Raw genomic sequence first — 23,541 nt, forward strand, 5'->3', positions numbered from 1 at the left:
TTGGTGCCTATGTGAAAACTGGCCATGTTTGGGACCCGATAGCTCCCCCGTTTTAGGTCCTATGGGCCCCAAACTTTGCATGCATACTCCCAAGACCCTCGACTACATGGAGCCGAAAAAAGTGAATCAATACCATCTATGGTTCAGGAAATATGACCGTTTCAAGTTGAGCTCCAAGTGAACCAACTTTTGAACTTTGAACTCCCATTACTGGGGAACCTTCCATACTGGTGCACCATCGAGCTGCGAGTGGACCCCCACCTCGGCACCCCCTCCCCCTGAGGGGGGAGGGGGTGCTGAGGTGAGGGGGCATGCCAGATAGATCTCTGGTCAGCTTGAAGCAAAATGTGATCAAAGTGACTGACTTTGAGCTCCTGTTTCTGGAGAACCACGTGGTGAAAACCAGCCCAAACCTTGCACACTTGTAGGGGAGACTCTTTAGCACCTATGGTGCAAATTTGGAGCCCCTATAACCTAAGGCCGACCTGTACTGACTCCCCAAAGATGGTACCCCTAGGACATCTAATTTTTACATTGGTGCCTATGTGAAAACTGGCCATGTTTGGGACCCGATAGCTCCCCCGTTTTAGGTCCTATGGGCCCCAAACTTTGCATGCATACTCCCAAGACCCTCGACTACATGGAGCCAAAAAAAGTGAATCAATACCATCTATGGTTCAGGAAATATGACCGTTTCAAGTTGAGCTCCAATTGAACCAACTTTTGAACTTTGAACTCCCATTACTGGGGAACCTTCCATACTGGTGCACCATCGAGCTGCGAGTGGACCCCCACCTCGGCACCCCCTCCCCCTGAGGGGGGAGGGGGTGCCGAGGTGAGGGGGCATGCCAGATAGATCTCTGGTCAGCTTGAAGCAAAATGTGATCAAAGTGACTGACTTTGAGCTCCTGTTTCTGGAGAACCACGTGGTGAAAACCAGCCCAAACTTTGCACACTTGTAGGGGAGACTCTTTAGCACCTATGGTGCAAATTTGGAGCCCCTATAACCTAAGGCCGACCTGTACTGACTCCCCAAAGATGGTACCCCTAGGACATCTAATTTTTACATTGGTGCCTATGTGAAAACTGGCCATGTTTGGGACCCGATAGCTCCCCCGTTTTAGGTCCTATGGGCCCCAAACTTTGCATGCATACTCCCAAGACCCTCGACTACATGGAGCCGAAAAAAGTGAATCAATACCATCTATGGTTCAGGAAATATGACCGTTTCAAGTTGAGCTCCAAGTGAACCAACTTTTGAACTTTGAACTCCCATTACTGGGGAACCTTCCATACTGGTGCACCATCGAGCTGCGAGTGGACCCCCACCTCGGCACCCCCTCCCCCTGAGGGGGGAGGGGGTGCTGAGGTGAGGGGGCATGCCAGATAGATCTCTGGTCAGCTTGAAGCAAAATGTGATCAAAGTGACTGACTTTGAGCTCCTGTTTCTGGAGAACCACGTGGTGAAAACCAGCCCAAACTTTGCACACTTGTAGGGGAGACTCTTTAGCACCTATGGTGCAAATTTGGAGCCCCTATAACCTAAGGCCGACCTGTACTGACTCCCCAAAGATGGTACCCCTAGGACATCTAATTTTTACATTGGTGCCTATGTGAAAACTGGCCATGTTTGGGACCCGATAGCTCCCCCGTTTTAGGTCCTATGGGCCCCAAACTTTGCATGCATACTCCCAAGACCCTCGACTACATGGAGCCGAAAAAAGTGAATCAATACCATCTATGGTTCAGGAAATATGACCGTTTCAAGTTGAGCTCCAATTGAACCAACTTTTGAACTTTGAACTCCCATTACTGGGGAACCTTCCATACTGGTGCACCATCGAGCTGCGAGTGGACCCCCACCTCGGCACCCCCTCCCCCTGAGGTGAGGGGGCATGCCAGATAGATCTCTGGTCAGCTTGAAGCAAAATGTGATCAAAGTGACTGACTTTGAGCTCCTGTTTCTGGAGAACCACGTGGTGAAAACCAGCCCAAACTTTGCACACTTGTAGGGGAGACTCTTTAGCACCTATGGTGCAAATTTGGAGCCCCTATAACCTAAGGCCGACCTGTACTGACTCCCCAAAGATGGTACCCCTAGGACATCTAATTTTTACATTGATGCCTATGTGAAAACTGGCCATGTTTGGGACCCGATAGCTCCCCCGTTTTAGGTCCTATGGGCCCCAAACTTTGCATGCATACTCCCAAGACCCTCGACTACATGGAGCCGAAAAAAGTGAATCAATACCATCTATGGTTCAGGAAATATGACCGTTTCAAGTTGAGCTCCAATTGAACCAACTTTTGAACTTTGAACTCCCATTACTGGGAAACCTTCCATACTGGTGCACCATCGAGCTGCGAGTGGACCCCCACCTCGGCACCCCCTCCCCCTGAGGGGGGAGGGGGTGCCGAGGTGAGGGGGCATGCCAGATAGATCTCTGGTCAGCTTGAAGCAAAATATGATCAAAGTGACTGACTTTGAGCTCCTGTTTCTGGAGAACCACGTGGTGAAAACCAGCCCAAACTTTGCACACTTGTAGGGGAGACTCTTTAGCACCTATGGTGCAAATTTGGAGCCCCTATAACCTAAGGCCGACCTGTACTGACTCCCCAAAGATGGTACCCCTAGGACATCTAATTTTTACATTGGTGCCTATGTGAAAACTGGCCATGTTTGGGACCCGATAGCTCCCCCGTTTTAGGTCCTATGGGCCCCAAACTTTGCATGCATACTCCCAAGACCCTCGACTACATGGAGCCGAAAAAAGTGAATCAATACCATCTATGGTTCAGGAAATATGACCGTTTCAAGTTGAGCTCCAATTGAACCAACTTTTGAACTTTGAACTCCCATTACTGGGGAACCTTCCATACTGGTGCACCATCGAGCTGCGAGTGGACCCCCACCTCGGCACCCCCTCCCCCTGAGGGGGGAGGGGGTGCCGAGGTGAGGGGGCATGCCAGATAGATCTCTGGTCAGCTTGAAGCAAAATGTGATCAAAGTGACTGACTTTGAGCTCCTGTTTCTGGAGAACCACGTGGTGAAAACCAGCCCAAACTTTGCACACTTGTAGGGGAGACTCTTTAGCACCTATGGTGCAAATTTGGAGCCCCTATAACCTAAGGCCGACCTGTACTGACTCCCCAAAGATGGTACCCCTAGGACATCTAATTTTTACATTGGTGCCTATGTGAAAACTGGCCATGTTTGGGACCCGATAGCTCCCCCGTTTTAGGTCCTATGGGCCCCAAACTTTGCATGCATACTCCCAAGACCCTCGACTACATGGAGCCGAAAAAAGTGAATCAATACCATCTATGGTTCAGGAAATATGACCGTTTCAAGTTGAGCTCCAAGTGAACCAACTTTTGAACTTTGAACTCCCATTACTGGGGAACCTTCCATACTGGTGCACCATCGAGCTGCGAGTGGACCCCCACCTCGGCACCCCCTCCCCCTGAGGGGGGAGGGGGTGCTGAGGTGAGGGGGCATGCCAGATAGATCTCTGGTCAGCTTGAAGCAAAATGTGATCAAAGTGACTGACTTTGAGCTCCTGTTTCTGGAGAACCACGTGGTGAAAACCAGCCCAAACTTTGCACACTTGTAGGGGAGACTCTTTAGCACCTATGGTGCAAATTTGGAGCCCCTATAACCTAAGGCCGACCTGTACTGACTCCCCAAAGATGGTACCCCTAGGACATCTAATTTTTACATTGGTGCCTATGTGAAAACTGGCCATGTTTGGGACCCGATAGCTCCCCCGTTTTAGGTCCTATGGGCCCCAAACTTTGCATGCATACTCCCAAGACCCTCGACTACATGGAGCCAAAAAAAGTGAATCAATACCATCTATGGTTCAGGAAATATGACCGTTTCAAGTTGAGCTCCAATTGAACCAACTTTTGAACTTTGAACTCCCATTACTGGGGAACCTTCCATACTGGTGCACCATCGAGCTGCGAGTGGACCCCCACCTCGGCACCCCCTCCCCCTGAGGGGGGAGGGGGTGCCGAGGTGAGGGGGCATGCCAGATAGATCTCTGGTCAGCTTGAAGCAAAATGTGATCAAAGTGACTGACTTTGAGCTCCTGTTTCTGGAGAACCACGTGGTGAAAACCAGCCCAAACTTTGCACACTTGTAGGGGAGACTCTTTAGCACCTATGGTGCAAATTTGGAGCCCCTATAACCTAAGGCCGACCTGTACTGACTCCCCAAAGATGGTACCCCTAGGACATCTAATTTTTACATTGGTGCCTATGTGAAAACTGGCCATGTTTGGGACCCGATAGCTCCCCCGTTTTAGGTCCTATGGGCCCCAAACTTTGCATGCATACTCCCAAGACCCTCGACTACATGGAGCCGAAAAAAGTGAATCAATACCATCTATGGTTCAGGAAATATGACCGTTTCAAGTTGAGCTCCAAGTGAACCAACTTTTGAACTTTGAACTCCCATTACTGGGGAACCTTCCATACTGGTGCACCATCGAGCTGCGAGTGGACCCCCACCTCGGCACCCCCTCCCCCTGAGGGGGGAGGGGGTGCTGAGGTGAGGGGGCATGCCAGATAGATCTCTGGTCAGCTTGAAGCAAAATGTGATCAAAGTGACTGACTTTGAGCTCCTGTTTCTGGAGAACCACGTGGTGAAAACCAGCCCAAACTTTGCACACTTGTAGGGGAGACTCTTTAGCACCTATGGTGCAAATTTGGAGCCCCTATAACCTAAGGCCGACCTGTACTGACTCCCCAAAGATGGTACCCCTAGGACATCTAATTTTTACATTGGTGCCTATGTGAAAACTGGCCATGTTTGGGACCCGATAGCTCCCCCGTTTTAGGTCCTATGGGCCCCAAACTTTGCATGCATACTCCCAAGACCCTCGACTACATGGAGCCAAAAAAAGTGAATCAATACCATCTATGGTTCAGGAAATATGACCGTTTCAAGTTGAGCTCCAATTGAACCAACTTTTGAACTTTGAACTCCCATTACTGGGGAACCTTCCATACTGGTGCACCATCGAGCTGCGAGTGGACCCCCACCTCGGCACCCCCTCCCCCTGAGGGGGGAGGGGGTGCCGAGGTGAGGGGGCATGCCAGATAGATCTCTGGTCAGCTTGAAGCAAAATGTGATCAAAGTGACTGACTTTGAGCTCCTGTTTCTGGAGAACCACGTGGTGAAAACCAGCCCAAACTTTGCACACTTGTAGGGGAGACTCTTTAGCACCTATGGTGCAAATTTGGAGCCCCTATAACCTAAGGCCGACCTGTACTGACTCCCCAAAGATGGTACCCCTAGGACATCTAATTTTTACATTGGTGCCTATGTGAAAACTGGCCATGTTTGGGACCCGATAGCTACCCCGTTTTAGGTCCTATGGGCCCCAAACTTTGCATGCATACTCCCAAGACCCTCGACTACATGGAGCCGAAAAAAGTGAATCAATACCATCTATGGTTCAGGAAATATGACCGTTTCAAGTTGAGCTCCAATTGAACCAACTTTTGAACTTTGAACTCCCATTACTGGGGAACCTTCCATACTGGTGCACCATCGAGCTGCGAGTGGACCCCCACCTCGGCACCCCCTCCCCCTGAGGGGGGAGGGGGTGCCGAGGTGAGGGGGCATGCCAGATAGATCTCTGGTCAGCTTGAAGCAAAATGTGATCAAAGTGACTGACTTTGAGCTCCTGTTTCTGGAGAACCACGTGGTGAAAACCAGCCCAAACTTTGCACACTTGTAGGGGAGACTCTTTAGCACCTATGGTGCAAATTTGGAGCCCCTATAACCTAAGGCCGACCTGTACTGACTCCCCAAAGATGGTACCCCTAGGACATCTAATTTTTACATTGGTGCCTATGTGAAAACTGGCCATGTTTGGGACCCGATAGCTCCCCCGTTTTAGGTCCTATGGGCCCCAAACTTTGCATGCATACTCCCAAGACCCTCGACTACATGGAGCCGAAAAAAGTGAATCAATACCATCTATGGTTCAGGAAATATGACCGTTTCAAGTTGAGCTCCAATTGAACCAACTTTTGAACTTTGAACTCCCATTACTGGGGAACCTTCCATACTGGTGCACCATCGAGCTGCGAGTGGACCCCCACCTCGGCACCCCCTCCCCCTGAGGGGGGAGGGGGTGCCGAGGTGAGGGGGCATGCCAGATAGATCTCTGGTCAGCTTGAAGCAAAATGTGATCAAAGTGACTGACTTTGAGCTCCTGTTTCTGGAGAACCACGTGGTGAAAACCAGCCCAAACTTTGCACACTTGTAGGGGAGACTCTTTAGCACCTATGGTGCAAATTTGGAGCCCCTATAACCTAAGGCCGACCTGTACTGACTCCCCAAAGATGGTACCCCTAGGACATCTAATTTTTACATTGGTGCCTATGTGAAAACTGGCCATGTTTGGGACCCGATAGCTCCCCCGTTTTAGGTTCTATGGGCCCCAAACTTTGCATGCATACTCCCAAGACCCTCGACTACATGGAGCCAAAAAAAGTGAATCAATACCATCTATGGTTCAGGAAATATGACCGTTTCAAGTTGAGCTCCAATTGAACCAACTTTTGAACTTTGAACTCCCATTACTGGGAAACCTTCCATACTGGTGCACCATCGAGCTGCGAGTGGACCCCCACCTCGGCACCCCCTCCCCCTGAGGGGGGAGGGGGTGCCGAGGTGAGGGGGCATGCCAGATAGATCTCTGGTCAGCTTGAAGCAAAATGTGATCAAAGTGACTGACTTTGAGCTCCTGTTTCTGGAGAACCACGTGGTGAAAACCAGCCCAAACTTTGCACACTTGTAGGGGAGACTCTTTAGCACCTATGGTGCAAATTTGGAGCCCCTATAACCTAAGGCCGACCTGTACTGACTCCCCAAAGATGGTACCCCTAGGACATCTAATTTTTACATTGGTGCCTATGTGAAAACTGGCCATGTTTGGGATCCGATAGCTCCCCCGTTTTAGGTTCTATGGGCCCCAAACTTTGCATGCATACTCCCAAGACCCTCGACTACATGGAGCCAAAAAAAGTGAATCAATACCATCTATGGTTCAGGAAATATGACCGTTTCAAGTTGAGCTCCAATTGAACCAACTTTTGAACTTTGAACTCCCATTACTGGGAAACCTTCCATACTGGTGCACCATCGAGCTGCGAGTGGACCCCCACCTCGGCACCCCCTCCCCCTGAGGGGGGAGGGGGTGCCGAGGTGAGGGGGCATGCCAGATAGATCTCTGGTCAGCTTGAAGCAAAATGTGATCAAAGTGACTGACTTTGAGCTCCTGTTTCTGGAGAACCACGTGGTGAAAACCAGCCCAAACTTTGCACACTTGTAGGGGAGACTCTTTAGCACCTATGGTGCAAATTTGGAGCCCCTATAACCTAAGGCCGACCTGTACTGACTCCCCAAAGATGGTACCCCTAGGACATCTAATTTTTACATTGATGCCTATGTGAAAACTGGCCATGTTTGGGACCCGATAGCTCCCCCGTTTTAGGTCCTATGGGCCCCAAACTTTGCATGCATACTCCCAAGACCCTCGACTACATGGAGCCGAAAAAAGTGAATCAATACCATCTATGGTTCAGGAAATATGACCGTTTCAAGTTGAGCTCCAATTGAACCAACTTTTGAACTTTGAACTCCCATTACTGGGAAACCTTCCATACTGGTGCACCATCGAGCTGCGAGTGGACCCCCACCTCGGCACCCCCTCCCCCTGAGGGGGGAGGGGGTGCCGAGGTGAGGGGGCATGCCAGATATATCTCTGGTCAGCTTGAAGCAAAATGTGATCAAAGTGACTGACTTTGAGCTCCTGTTTCTGGAGAACCACGTGGTGAAAACCAGCCCAAACTTTGCACACTTGTAGGGGAGACTCTTTAGCACCTATGGTGCAAATTTGGAGCCCCTATAACCTAAGGCCGACCTGTACTGACTCCCCAAAGATGGTACCCCTAGGACATCTAATTTTTACATTGATGCCTATGTGAAAACTGGCCATGTTTGGGACCCGATAGCTCCCCCGTTTTAGGTCCTATGGGCCCCAAACTTTGCATGCATACTCCCAAGACCCTCGACTACATGGAGCCGAAAAAAGTGAATCAATACCATCTATGGTTCAGGAAATATGACCGTTTCAAGTTGAGCTCCAAGTGAACCAACTTTTGAACTTTGAACTCCCATTACTGGGGAACCTTCCATACTGGTGCACCATCGAGCTGCGAGTGGACCCCCACCTCGGCACCCAATCCCCCTGAGGGGGGAGGGGGTGCTGAGGTGAGGGGGCATGCCAGATAGATCTCTGGTCAGCTTGAAGCAAAATGTGATCAAAGTGACTGACTTTGAGCTCCTGTTTCTGGAGAACCACGTGGTGAAAACCAGCCCAAACTTTGCACACTTGTAGGGGAGACTCTTTAGCACCTATGGTGCAAATTTGGAGCCCCTATAACCTAAGGCCGACCTGTACTGACTCCCCAAAGATGGTACCCCTAGGACATCTAATTTTTACATTGGTGCCTATGTGAAAACTGGCCATGTTTGGGACCTGATAGCTCCCCCGTTTTAGGTCCTATGGGCCCCAAACTTTGCATGCATACTCCCAAGACCCTCGACTACATGGAGCCAAAAAAAGTGAATCAATACCATCTATGGTTCAGGAAATATGACCGTTTCAAGTTGAGCTCCAATTGAACCAACTTTTGAACTTTGAACTCCCATTACTGGGAAACCTTCCATACTGGTGCACCATCGAGCTGCGAGTGGACCCCCACCTCGGCACCCCCTCCCCCTGAGGGGGGAGGGGGTGCCGAGGTGAGGGGGCATGCCAGATAGATCTCTGGTCAGCTTGAAGCAAAATGTGATCAAAGTGACTGACTTTGAGCTCCTGTTTCTGGAGAACCACGTGGTGAAAACCAGCCCAAACTTTGCACACTTGTAGGGGAGACTCTTTAGCACCTATGGTGCAAATTTGGAGCCCCTATAACCTAAGGCCGACCGGTACTGACTCCCCAAAGATGGTACCCCTAGGACATCTAATTTTTACATTGATGCCTATGTGAAAACTGGCCATGTTTGGGACCCGATAGCTCCCCCGTTTTAGGTCCTATGGGCCCCAAACTTTGCATGCATACTCCCAAGACCCTCGACTACATGGAGCCGAAAAAAGTGAATCAATACCATCTATGGTTCAGGAAATATGACCGTTTCAAGTTGAGCTCCAATTGAACCAACTTTTGAACTTTGAACTCCCATTACTGGGAAACCTTCCATACTGGTGCACCATCGAGCTGCGAGTGGACCCCCACCTCGGCACCCCCTCCCCCTGAGGGGGGAGGGGGTGCCGAGGTGAGGGGGCATGCCAGATATATCTCTGGTCAGCTTGAAGCAAAATGTGATCAAAGTGACTGACTTTGAGCTCCTGTTTCTGGAGAACCACGTGGTGAAAACCAGCCCAAACTTTGCACACTTGTAGGGGAGACTCTTTAGCACCTATGGTGCAAATTTGGAGCCCCTATAACCTAAGGCCGACCTGTACTGACTCCCCAAAGATGGTACCCCTAGGACATCTAATTTTTACATTGGTGCCTATGTGAAAACTGGCCATGTTTGGGACCCGATAGCTCCCCCGTTTTAGGTCCTATGGGCCCCAAACTTTGCATGCATACTCCCAAGACCCTCGACTACATGGAGCCGAAAAAAGTGAATCAATACCATCTATGGTTCAGGAAATATGACCGTTTCAAGTTGAGCTCCAATTGAACCAACTTTTGAACTTTGAACTCCCATTACTGGGGAACCTTCCATACTGGTGCACCATCGAGCTGCGAGTGGACCCCCACCTCGGCACCCCCTCCCCCTGAGGGGGGAGGGGGTGCCGAGGTGAGGGGGCATGCCAGATAGATCTCTGGTCAGCTTGAAGCAAAATGTGATCAAAGTGACTGACTTTGAGCTCCTGTTTCTGGAGAACCACGTGGTGAAAACCAGCCCAAACTTTGCACACTTGTAGGGGAGACTCTTTAGCACCTATGGTGCAAATTTGGAGCCCCTATAACCTAAGGCCGACCTGTACTGACTCCCCAAAGATGGTACCCCTAGGACATCTAATTTTTACATTGGTGCCTATGTGAAAACTGGCCATGTTTGGGACCCGATAGCTCCCCCGTTTTAGGTCCTATGGGCCCCAAACTTTGCATGCATACTCCCAAGACCCTCGACTACATGGAGCCGAAAAAAGTGAATCAATACCATCTATGGTTCAGGAAATATGACCGTTTCAAGTTGAGCTCCAATTGAACCAACTTTTGAACTTTGAACTCCCATTACTGGGGAACCTTCCATACTGGTGCACCATCGAGCTGCGAGTGGACCCCCACCTCGACACCCCCTCCCCCTGAGGGGGGAGGGGGTGCCGAGGTGAGGGGGCATGCCAGATAGATCTCTGGTCAGCTTGAAGCAAAATGTGATCAAAGTGACTGACTTTGAGCTCCTGTTTCTGGAGAACCACGTGGTGAAAACCAGCCCAAACTTTGCACACTTGTAGGGGAGACTCTTTAGCACCTATGGTGCAAATTTGGAGCCCCTATAACCTAAGGCCGACCTGTACTGACTCCCCAAAGATGGTACCCCTAGGACATCTAATTTTTACATTGGTGCCTATGTGAAAACTGGCCATGTTTGGGACCCGATAGCTCCCCCGTTTTAGGTCCTATGGGCCCCAAACTTTGCATGCATACTCCCAAGACCCTCGACTACATGGAGCCGAAAAAAGTGAATCAATACCATCTATGGTTCAGGAAATATGACCGTTTCAAGTTGAGCTCCAAGTGAACCAACTTTTGAACTTTGAACTCCCATTACTGGGGAACCTTCCATACTGGTGCACCATCGAGCTGCGAGTGGACCCCCACCTCGGCACCCCCTCCCCCTGAGGGGGGAGGGGGTGCTGAGGTGAGGGGGCATGCCAGATAGATCTCTGGTCAGCTTGAAGCAAAATGTGATCAAAGTGACTGACTTTGAGCTCCTGTTTCTGGAGAACCACGTGGTGAAAACCAGCCCAAACTTTGCACACTTGTAGGGGAGACTCTTTAGCACCTATGGTGCAAATTTGGAGCCCCTATAACCTAAGGCCGACCTGTACTGACTCCCCAAAGATGGTACCCCTAGGACATCTAATTTTTACATTGGTGCCTATGTGAAAACTGGCCATGTTTGGGACCCGATAGCTCCCCCGTTTTAGGTCCTATGGGCCCCAAACTTTGCATGCATACTCCCAAGACCCTCGACTACATGGAGCCAAAAAAAGTGAATCAATACCATCTATGGTTCAGGAAATATGACCGTTTCAAGTTGAGCTCCAATTGAACCAACTTTTGAACTTTGAACTCCCATTACTGGGGAACCTTCCATACTGGTGCACCATCGAGCTGCGAGTGGACCCCCACCTCGGCACCCCCTCCCCCTGAGGGGGGAGGGGGTGCCGAGGTGAGGGGGCATGCCAGATAGATCTCTGGTCAGCTTGAAGCAAAATGTGATCAAAGTGACTGACTTTGAGCTCCTGTTTCTGGAGAACCACGTGGTGAAAACCAGCCCAAACTTTGCACACTTGTAGGGGAGACTCTTTAGCACCTATGGTGCAAATTTGGAGCCCCTATAACCTAAGGCCGACCTGTACTGACTCCCCAAAGATGGTACCCCTAGGACATCTAATTTTTACATTGGTGCCTATGTGAAAACTGGCCATGTTTGGGACCCGATAGCTACCCCGTTTTAGGTCCTATGGGCCCCAAACTTTGCATGCATACTCCCAAGACCCTCGACTACATGGAGCCGAAAAAAGTGAATCAATACCATCTATGGTTCAGGAAATATGACCGTTTCAAGTTGAGCTCCAATTGAACCAACTTTTGAACTTTGAACTCCCATTACTGGGGAACCTTCCATACTGGTGCACCATCGAGCTGCGAGTGGACCCCCACCTCGGCACCCCCTCCCCCTGAGGGGGGAGGGGGTGCCGAGGTGAGGGGGCATGCCAGATAGATCTCTGGTCAGCTTGAAGCAAAATGTGATCAAAGTGACTGACTTTGAGCTCCTGTTTCTGGAGAACCACGTGGTGAAAACCAGCCCAAACTTTGCACACTTGTAGGGGAGACTCTTTAGCACCTATGGTGCAAATTTGGAGCCCCTATAACCTAAGGCCGACCTGTACTGACTCCCCAAAGATGGTACCCCTAGGACATCTAATTTTTACATTGGTGCCTATGTGAAAACTGGCCATGTTTGGGACCCGATAGCTCCCCCGTTTTAGGTCCTATGGGCCCCAAACTTTGCATGCATACTCCCAAGACCCTCGACTACATGGAGCCGAAAAAAGTGAATCAATACCATCTATGGTTCAGGAAATATGACCGTTTCAAGTTGAGCTCCAATTGAACCAACTTTTGAACTTTGAACTCCCATTACTGGGGAACCTTCCATACTGGTGCACCATCGAGCTGCGAGTGGACCCCCACCTCGGCACCCCCTCCCCCTGAGGGGGGAGGGGGTGCCGAGGTGAGGGGGCATGCCAGATAGATCTCTGGTCAGCTTGAAGCAAAATGTGATCAAAGTGACTGACTTTGAGCTCCTGTTTCTGGAGAACCACGTGGTGAAAACCAGCCCAAACTTTGCACACTTGTAGGGGAGACTCTTTAGCACCTATGGTGCAAATTTGGAGCCCCTATAACCTAAGGCCGACCTGTACTGACTCCCCAAAGATGGTACCCCTAGGACATCTAATTTTTACATTGGTGCCTATGTGAAAACTGGCCATGTTTGGGACCCGATAGCTCCCCCGTTTTAGGTTCTATGGGCCCCAAACTTTGCATGCATACTCCCAAGACCCTCGACTACATGGAGCCAAAAAAAGTGAATCAATACCATCTATGGTTCAGGAAATATGACCGTTTCAAGTTGAGCTCCAATTGAACCAACTTTTGAACTTTGAACTCCCATTACTGGGAAACCTTCCATACTGGTGCACCATCGAGCTGCGAGTGGACCCCCACCTCGGCACCCCCTCCCCCTGAGGGGGGAGGGGGTGCCGAGGTGAGGGGGCATGCCAGATAGATCTCTGGTCAGCTTGAAGCAAAATGTGATCAAAGTGACTGACTTTGAGCTCCTGTTTCTGGAGAACCACGTGGTGAAAACCAGCCCAAACTTTGCACACTTGTAGGGGAGACTCTTTAGCACCTATGGTGCAAATTTGGAGCCCCTATAACCTAAGGCCGACCTGTACTGACTCCCCAAAGATGGTACCCCTAGGACATCTAATTTTTACATTGGTGCCTATGTGAAAACTGGCCATGTTTGGGATCCGATAGCTCCCCCGTTTTAGGTTCTATGGGCCCCAAACTTTGCATGCATACTCCCAAGACCCTCGACTACATGGAGCCAAAAAAAGTGAATCAATACCATCTATGGTTCAGGAAATATGACCGTTTCAAGTTGAGCTCCAATTGAACCAACTTTTGAACTTTGAACTCCCATTACTGGGAAACCTTCCATACTGGTGCACCATCGAGCTGCGAGTGGACCCCCACCTCGGCACCCCCTCCCCCTGAGGGGGGAGGGGGTGCCGAGGTGAGGGGGCATGCCAGATAGATCTCTGGTCAGCTTGAAGCAAAATGTGATCAAAGTGACTGACTTTGAGCTCCTGTTTCTGGAGAACCACGTGGTGAAAACCAGCCCAAACTTTGCACACTTGTAGGGGAGACTCTTTAGCACCTATGGTGCAAATTTGGAGCCCCTATAACCTAAGGCCGACCTGTACTGACTCCCCAAAGATGGTACCCCTAGGACATCTAATTTTTACATTGATGCCTATGTGAAAACTGGCCATGTTTGGGACCCGATAGCTCCCCCGTTTTAGGTCCTATGGGCCCCAAACTTTGCATGCATACTCCCAAGACCCTCGACTACATGGAGCCGAAAAAAGTGAATCAATACCATCTATGGTTCAGGAAATATGACCGTTTCAAGTTGAGCTCCAATTGAACCAACTTTTGAACTTTGAACTCCCATTACTGGGAAACCTTCCATACTGGTGCACCATCGAGCTGCGAGTGGACCCCCACCTCGGCACCCCCTCCCCCTGAGGGGGGAGGGGGTGCCGAGGTGAGGGGGCATGCCAGATATATCTCTGGTCAGCTTGAAGCAAAATGTGATCAAAGTGACTGACTTTGAGCTCCTGTTTCTGGAGAACCACGTGGTGAAAACCAGCCCAAACTTTGCACACTTGTAGGGGAGACTCTTTAGCACCTATGGTGCAAATTTGGAGCCCCTATAACCTAAGGCCGACCTGTACTGACTCCCCAAAGATGGTACCCCTAGGACATCTAATTTTTACATTGATGCCTATGTGAAAACTGGCCATGTTTGGGACCCGATAGCTCCCCCGTTTTAGGTCCTATGGGCCCCAAACTTTGCATGCATACTCCCAAGACCCTCGACTACATGGAGCCGAAAAAAGTGAATCAATACCATCTATGGTTCAGGAAATATGACCGTTTCAAGTTGAGCTCCAATTGAACCAACTTTTGAACTTTGAACTCCCATTACTGGGAAACCTTCCATACTGGTGCACCATCGAGCTGCGAGTGGACCCCCACCTCGGCACCCCCTCCCCCTGAGGGGGGAGGGGGTGCCGAGGTGAGGGGGCATGCCAGATATATCTCTGGTCAGCTTGAAGCAAAATGTGATCAAAGTGACTGACTTTGAGCTCCTGTTTCTGGAGAACCACGTGGTGAAAACCAGCCCAAACTTTGCACACTTGTAGGGGAGACTCTTTAGCACCTATGGTGCAAATTTGGAGCCCCTATAACCTAAGGCCGACCTGTACTGACTCCCCAAAGATGGTACCCCTAGGACATCTAATTTTTACATTGGTGCCTATGTGAAAACTGGCCATGTTTGGGACCCGATAGCTCCCCCGTTTTAGGTCCTATGGGCCCCAAACTTTGCATGCATACTCCCAAGACCCTCGACTACATGGAGCCGAAAAAAGTGAATCAATACCATCTATGGTTCAGGAAATATGACCGTTTCAAGTTGAGCTCCAAGTGAACCAACTTTTGAACTTTGAACTCCCATTACTGGGGAACCTTCCATACTGGTGCACCATCGAGCTGCGAGTGGACCCCCACCTCGGCACCCAATCCCCCTGAGGGGGGAGGGGGTGCTGAGGTGAGGGGGCATGCCAGATAGATCTCTGGTCAGCTTGAAGCAAAATGTGATCAAAGTGACTGACTTTGAGCTCCTGTTTCTGGAGAACCACGTGGTGAAAACCAGCCCAAACTTTGCACACTTGTAGGGGAGACTCTTTAGCACCTATGGTGCAAATTTGGAGCCCCTATAACCTAAGGCCGACCTGTACTGACTCCCCAAAGATGGTACCCCTAGGACATCTAATTTTTACATTGGTGCCTATGTGAAAACTGGCCATGTTTGGGACCCGATAGCTCCCCCGTTTTAGGTCCTATGGGCCCCAAACTTTGCATGCATACTCCCAAGACCCTCGACTACATGGAGCCGAAAAAAGTGAATCAATACCATCTATGGTTCAGGAAATATGACCGTTTCAAGTTGAGCTCCAAGTGAACCAACTTTTGAACTTTGAACTCCCATTACTGGGGAACCTTCCATACTGGTGCACCATCGAGCTGCGAGTGGACCCCCACCTCGGCACCCAATCCCCCTGAGGGGGGAGGGGGTGCTGAGGTGAGGGGGCATGCCAGATAGATCTCTGGTCAGCTTGAAGCAAAATGTGATCAAAGTGACTGACTTTGAGCTCCTGTTTCTGGAGAACCACGTGGTGAAAACCAGCCCAAACTTTGCACACTTGTAGGGGAGACTCTTTAGCACCTATGGTGCAAATTTGGAGCCCCTATAACCTAAGGCCGACCTGTACTGACTCCCCAAAGATGGTACCCCTAGGACATCTAATTTTTACATTGGTGCCTATGTGAAAACTGGCCATGTTTGGGACCCGATAGCTCCCCCGTTTTAGGTCCTATGGGCCCCAAACTTTGCATGCATACTCCCAAGACCCTCGACTACATGGAGCCAAAAAAAGTGAATCAATACCATCTATGGTTCAGGAAATATGACCGTTTCAAGTTGAGCTCCAATTGAACCAACTTTTGAACTTTGAACTCCCATTACTGGGAAACCTTCCATACTGGTGCACCATCGAGCTGCGAGTGGACCCCCACCTCGGCACCCCCTCCCCCTGAGGGGGGAGGGGGTGCCGAGGTGAGGGGGCATGCCAGATAGATCTCTGGTCAGCTTGAAGCAAAATGTGATCAAAGTGACTGACTTTGAGCTCCTGTTTCTGGAGAACCACGTGGTGAAAACCAGCCCAAACTTTGCACACTTGTAGGGGAGACTCTTTAGCACCTATGGTGCAAATTTGGAGCCCCTATAACCTAAGGCCGACCGGTACTGACTCCCCAAAGATGGTACCCCTAGGACATCTAATTTTTACATTGATGCCTATGTGAAAACTGGCCATGTTTGGGACCCGATAGCTCCCCCGTTTTAGGTCCTATGGGCCCCAAACTTTGCATGCATACTCCCAAGACCCTCGACTACATGGAGCCGAAAAAAGTGAATCAATACCATCTATGGTTCAGGAAATATGACCGTTTCAAGTTGAGCTCCAATTGAACCAACTTTTGAACTTTGAACTCCCATTACTGGGAAACCTTCCATACTGGTGCACCATCGAGCTGCGAGTGGACCCCCACCTCGGCACCCCCTCCCCCTGAGGGGGGAGGGGGTGCCGAGGTGAGGGGGCATGCCAGATATATCTCTGGTCAGCTTGAAGCAAAATGTGATCAAAGTGACTGACTTTGAGCTCCTGTTTCTGGAGAACCACGTGGTGAAAACCAGCCCAAACTTTGCACACTTGTAGGGGAGACTCTTTAGCACCTATGGTGCAAATTTGGAGCCCCTATAACCTAAGGCCGACCTGTACTGACTCCCCAAAGATGGTACCCCTAGGACATCTAATTTTTACATTGGTGCCTATGTGAAAACTGGCCATGTTTGGGACCCGATAGCTCCCCCGTTTTAGGTCCTATGGGCCCCAAACTTTGCATGCATACTCCCAAGACCCTCGACTACATGGAGCCGAAAAAAGTGAATCAATACCATCTATGGTTCAGGAAATATGACCGTTTCAAGTTGAGCTCCAATTGAACCAACTTTTGAACTTTGAACTCCCATTACTGGGGAACCTTCCATACTGGTGCACCATCGAGCTGCGAGTGGACCCCCACCTCGGCACCCCCTCCCCCTGAGGGGGGAGGGGGTGCCGAGGTGAGGGGGCATGCCAGATAGATCTCTGGTCAGCTTGAAGCAAAATGTGATCAAAGTGACTGACTTTGAGCTCCTGTTTCTGGAGAACCACGTGGTGAAAACCAGCCCAAACTTTGCACACTTGTAGGGGAGACTCTTTAGCACCTATGGTGCAAATTTGGAGCCCCTATAACCTAAGGCCGACCTGTACTGACTCCCCAAAGATGGTACCCCTAGGACATCTAATTTTTACATTGGTGCCTATGTGAAAACTGGCCATGTTTGGGACCCGATAGCTCCCCCGTTTTAGGTCCTATGGGCCCCAAACTTTGCATGCATACTCCCAAGACCCTCGACTACATGGAGCCAAAAAAAGTGAATCAATACCATCTATGGTTCAGGAAATATGACCGTTTCAAGTTGAGCTCCAATTGAACCAACTTTTGAACTTTGAACTCCCATTACTGGGGAACCTTCCATACTGGTGCACCATCGAGCTGCGAGTGGACCCCCACCTCGGCACCCCCTCCCCCTGAGGGGGGAGGGGGTGCCGAGGTGAGGGGGCATGCCAGATAGATCTCTGGTCAGCTTGAAGCAAAATGTGATCAAAGTGACTGACTTTGAGCTCCTGTTTCTGGAGAACCACGTGGTGAAAACCAGCCCAAACTTTGCACACTTGTAGGGGAGACTCTTTAGCACCTATGGTGCAAATTTGGAGCCCCTATAACCTAAGGCCGACCTGTACTGACTCCCCAAAGATGGTACCCCTAGGACATCTAATTTTTACATTGGTGCCTATGTGAAAACTGGCCATGTTTGGGACCCGATAGCTCCCCCGTTTTAGGTCCTATGGGCCCCAAACTTTGCATGCATACTCCCAAGACCCTCGACTACATGGAGCCGAAAAAAGTGAATCAATACCATCTATGGTTCAGGAAATATGACCGTTTCAAGTTGAGCTCCAATTGAACCAACTTTTGAACTTTGAACTCCCATTACTGGGAAACCTTCCATACTGGTGCACCATCGAGCTGCGAGTGGACCCCCACCTCGGCACCCCCTCCCCCTGAGGGGGGAGGGGGTGCCGAGGTGAGGGGGCATGCCAGATAGATCTCTGGTCAGCTTGAAGCAAAATATGATCAAAGTGACTGACTTTGAGCTCCTGTTTCTGGAGAACCACGTGGTGAAAACCAGCCCAAACTTTGCACACTTGTAGGGGAGACTCTTTAGCACCTATGGTGCAAATTTGGAGCCCCTATAACCTAAGGCCGACCTGTACTGACTCCCCAAAGATGGTACCCCTAGGACATCTAATTTTTACATTGATGCCTATGTGAAAACTGGCCATGTTTGGGACCCGATAGCTCCCCCGTTTTAGGTCCTATGGGCCCCAAACTTTGCATGCATACTCCCAAGACCCTCGACTACATGGAGCCGAAAAAAGTGAATCAATACCATCTATGGTTCAGGAAATATGACCGTTTCAAGTTGAGCTCCAATTGAACCAACTTTTGAACTTTGAACTCCCATTACTGGGAAACCTTCCATACTGGTGCACCATCGAGCTGCGAGTGGACCCCCACCTCGGCACCCCCTCCCCCTTAGGGGGGAGGGGGTGCCGAGGTGAGGGGGCATGCCAGATATATCTCTGGTCAGCTTGAAGCAAAATGTGATCAAAGTGACTGACTTTGAGCTCCTGTTTCTGGAGAACCACGTGGTGAAAACCAGCCCAAACTTTGCACACTTGTAGGGGAGACTCTTTAGCACCTATGGTGCAAATTTGGAGCCCCTATAACCTAAGGCCGACCTGTACTGACTCCCCAAAGATGGTACCCCTAGGACATCTAATTTTTACATTGGTGCCTATGTGAAAACTGGCCATGTTTGGGACCCGATAGCTCCCCCGTTTTAGGTCCTATGGGCCCCAAACTTTGCATGCATACTCCCAAGACCCTCGACTACATGGAGCCAAAAAAAGTGAATCAATACCATCTATGGTTCAGGAAATATGACCGTTTCAAGTTGAGCTCCAATTGAACCAACTTTTGAACTTTGAACTCCCATTACTGGGGAACCTTCCATACTGGTGCACCATCGAGCTGCGAGTGGACCCCCACCTCGGCACCCCCTCCCCCTGAGGGGGGAGGGGGTGCCGAGGTGAGGGGGCATGCCAGATAGATCTCTGGTCAGCTTGAAGCAAAATGTGATCAAAGTGACTGACTTTGAGCTCCTGTTTCTGGAGAACCACGTGGTGAAAACCAGCCCAAACTTTGCACACTTGTAGGGGAGACTCTTTAGCACCTATGGTGCAAATTTGGAGCCCCTATAACCTAAGGCCGACCTGTACTGACTCCCCAAAGATGGTACCCCTAGGACATCTAATTTTTACATTGGTGCCTATGTGAAAACTGGCCATGTTTGGGACCCGATAGCTCCCCCGTTTTAGGTCCTATGGGCCCCAAACTTTGCATGCATACTCCCAAGTAGTGATGGACGAACTTCCGACGGGACGTTTCGCGAACGCGAAACGCGAACGGACACAAACGTTCGCGAAAACGACCGTTCGCCGCGGGCTCCATTGACTTCAATGGGAGGCGAATTTCGCAAACCTTTAGGTCGAATTTGCGGCCACGGGGTAATTATTAGGGGGTAGCACGTAGTCCCACCACCTGGACAATAGCATAATACATGTATGAGGTGAATTTGGGATCGATAACTACAAGCATTTTTTTTTTATTTGGGAAATTGTTCTGACAATTCAGGACTATGGAGCTAATGAAGGCAATGGAGGAGAGGGAAGGTCAGGGACCAGGGTAGGCAAACAAGAGGGTGCAGGAGATACAGAGCACTGACAGCAGCACCGTAATACAGAGCACTGACATCAGCACCGTGACATACAGCGCTGACAGCAGCTCCGTGACATACAGCGCTGACAGCAGCTCCGTGACATACAGCGCTGACAGCAGCTCCGTGACATACAGCGCTGACAGCAGCTCCGTGACATACAGCGCTGACAGCAGCTCCGTGACATACAGCGCTGACAGCAGCACCGTGACATACAGCGCTGACAGCAGCTCCGTGACATACAGCGCTGACAGCAGCTCCGTGACATACAGCGCTGACAGCAGCTCCGTGACATACAGCACTGACAGCAGCTCCGTGACATACAGCGCTGACAGCAGCTCCGTGACATACAGCGCTGACAGCAGCTCCGTGACATACAGCGCTGACAGCAGCTCCGTGACATACAGCGCTGACAGCAGCTCCGTGACATACAGCGCTGACAGCAGCTCCGTGACATACAGCGCTGACAGCAGCTCCGTGACATACAGCGCTGACAGCAGCTCCGTGACATACAGCGCTGACAGCAGCTCCGTGACATACAGCGCTGACAGCAGCACCGTAAGCAGCCCCAGGAGGAAGTCAGCACAGCACAGGGATGGTGTGATCCCCTCATAATAAGAACCCCCAGGAGGAAGTCAGCACAGCACAGGGATGGTGGGAGCCCCTCATAATAAGAACACCCAGGAGGAAGTCAGCACAGCACAGGGATGGTGGGAACCCCTCATAATAAGCAGCCCCAGTAGAAATATGACACCGCTCAACCTCTTCAAAGAGGAGGGTAGGGGCATATAGTACGGTGTGCTTTTTTGGGTCAGGGAAGTGAGCCAAATGAATTAAGAAGGTCTGTGTGCTTGATTCCAAAAATTGTTTATAGACATATACATGGTCTACTGATCACATGTGTTGAATTCCTCCGAGATCCATGCCTCATTCATTTTTAGAAATGTGAGGTAGTTAACACTGTGGTGAGCTAGGCGAGTACGCTTATCGGTCACAATCCCCCCTGCTGCGCTGAACGTCCTTTCGGACAGGACACTGGATGAGGGGCAAGCCAACAGTTCGATTGCAAATTGGGCAAGCTCTGGCCAGAGGTCAAGCCTGCCCACCCAGTAGTCTAGGGGTTCATCACTCCTCAGAGCGTCCACATCGGCCGTTAACCCAATGTAGTCGGACACCTGACGGTCTAGGCGTTCCCTGATGCTGGATCCGGATGACACCTGTCGATGGGTCGGCTGAAAGAATGACCTCATATCCGAAGTCACCAACACATCTTCAAACCGGCCTCTTCTTGCAGGCGCTGTTGGATTGGTACCCGCAAATCCTTCTCTGGGAGTGGGAATTGCTCCTCTGCCAGCGCACGCAAAAGCAGAATGCAGCATTTCTCGAAGCAAGGCCTGGAAGTGCTGCATTCTGACAGCCCTCTGCGACGGCGGTAACATTTCCGCCATTTTGTGTTTGTACCGGGGGTCTAAGTACGTTGCCACCCAGTACTGGTCCTTGACCCTCATGCTTTTTATACGGGGGTCCCTATTAAAACACTGGAGCATGAAGGCCCCCATTTGCACTAAAGTGGAAGCGGTGTGGTGGCCTGGCTCCTGCTCATCATCCAGGATAATGTCGTCCTCTTCATTCTCCTCTCCCCATCCTCGCACAACAGGGATCCCAGAAAGGTTTAAAGCATGCTCTTCTTGCTCCTGCTCATCCGCCCCGGCACCATCCTCCTCTGACTCCTCATCAGACTCCTGTTGTTGACTTGTCTCAGATAGAGTAGCCCCCCCTGGGAATTCATCCAGCATTGCGACTTCCTCATCTTCCCGCTCCTGCTCCTCCACAGCCTGATCAATGACACGACGCAATGCACGCTCCAGAAAGAAGGCATAAGGTACCATGTCACTGATGGCGCCATGGCTGCGACTGACCAGTTTGGTGATCTCCTCAAATGGCCGCAGAAGTCTGCATGTGTCGCGCATGAGCAGCCACTGGCGCGGTGAAAAAAAACCCAGCTCCCCAGAACCGTTTCTTTCGCAGAGTTCATACAGGTAGACGTTAACTGCACGTTTCTGCTGGAGCAGCCTATCAAGCATATAGAAGGTTGAGTTCCATCGCGTCGGGCAATCGCAAATAAGACGTCTGACCGGCAGATGGTGTCGCCGCTGAATGTCAGCAAGGCGAGCCATGGCCGTGTAAGATCTTCTGAAATGGGCCGAGATTTTCCTTGCCTGCCGCAAGATGTCCTGGACCCCAGGGTATTTGACAAGGAATCGCTGCACGACCAAGTTTAAGACGTGTGCCATGCACGGCACGTGCGTGATTTTGCCCTGTTTCAATGCGCTAAGCAGATTGGCACCGTTGTCACACACCACTTTACCAACTGTCAAATTGAGCGGTGTTAGCCACTCATCTGCCTGTGAACGCAAAGCTGAAAGGAGTGCCGGGCCAGTGTGGCTCTTTGCTTCCAGGCACAACAGACGCAGCACGGCATGGCAACGTCTCACCTGGCATGTGGAATAGGTTCTGGGGAGCTTGGGCGGTGCAGTGGAAGAGACGCTAGCAGCGGAAAAGGAGGAGGCAGCTGAGGAGGAGAGGGAGGAGGATGGAGTAGGAGGAGGAGAAGAAGAGTCAGGCCTGCATGCAATCCGTGGCGGTAAAACCAAATCTACACGGGTGCCACGGGTTACATGCTTGACGGCCGTCAGAAGGTTCACCCAGTGGGCAGTAAAACTGATATACCTTCCCTGCCCGTGTTTGCTAGACCACGTGTCTGTGGTCAGATGTATCTTGGCACCGACACTGTGTGCCAGAGATACATTCACTTGCCGCTGAACATGGCCATATAGCTCTGGGATGCCCTTCTCTGAGAAATACTTCCTTCCTGGGACCTTCCATTGTGGTGTTCCAATGGCCACAAATTTGCGAAAGGCCTCCGAGTCCACCAGTTTATATGGCAGTAGTTGGCGGGCTATGAGTTCTGACAAGCCAGCCGCCAACCGTTGGGCAAGAGGGTTATCCGGCGTCATCATTTTTTTACGCTCAAACATTAGGCCCACGGAAGCCTGCCTTTTTGCAGAAAAATGTGAGCTTGGCGTGATGGAAGGTGGAGTGGAGGACAATTGTGAGGAGAGAGGAGAAGGAGAAGTAGAAGACGAGGCTGGACGGTGAGAGCCTGCAGTGTGGCTTTGTGTGTTCCGTTGCTCCCACTGGGCTCGGTGATGGCTGCTCATGTGCCTTCTTAAGGCGGTCGTCCCTAGGTGAGTATTGGGCTTACCGCGACTAACGCGTTGACTGCAAAGATTGCAGATGGCAACGCTATTGTCAGCAGCGGACACGTTAAAAAAAGCCCACACTGC

The sequence above is a fragment of the Lithobates pipiens genome, unplaced genomic scaffold, assembly GCF_037356315.1.
Source record: "Lithobates pipiens isolate NorthernLeopardFrog02 unplaced genomic scaffold, aLitPip1_a1.2 Scaffold_35, whole genome shotgun sequence".
Lineage (NCBI taxonomy): Eukaryota > Metazoa > Chordata > Amphibia > Anura > Ranidae > Lithobates > Lithobates pipiens.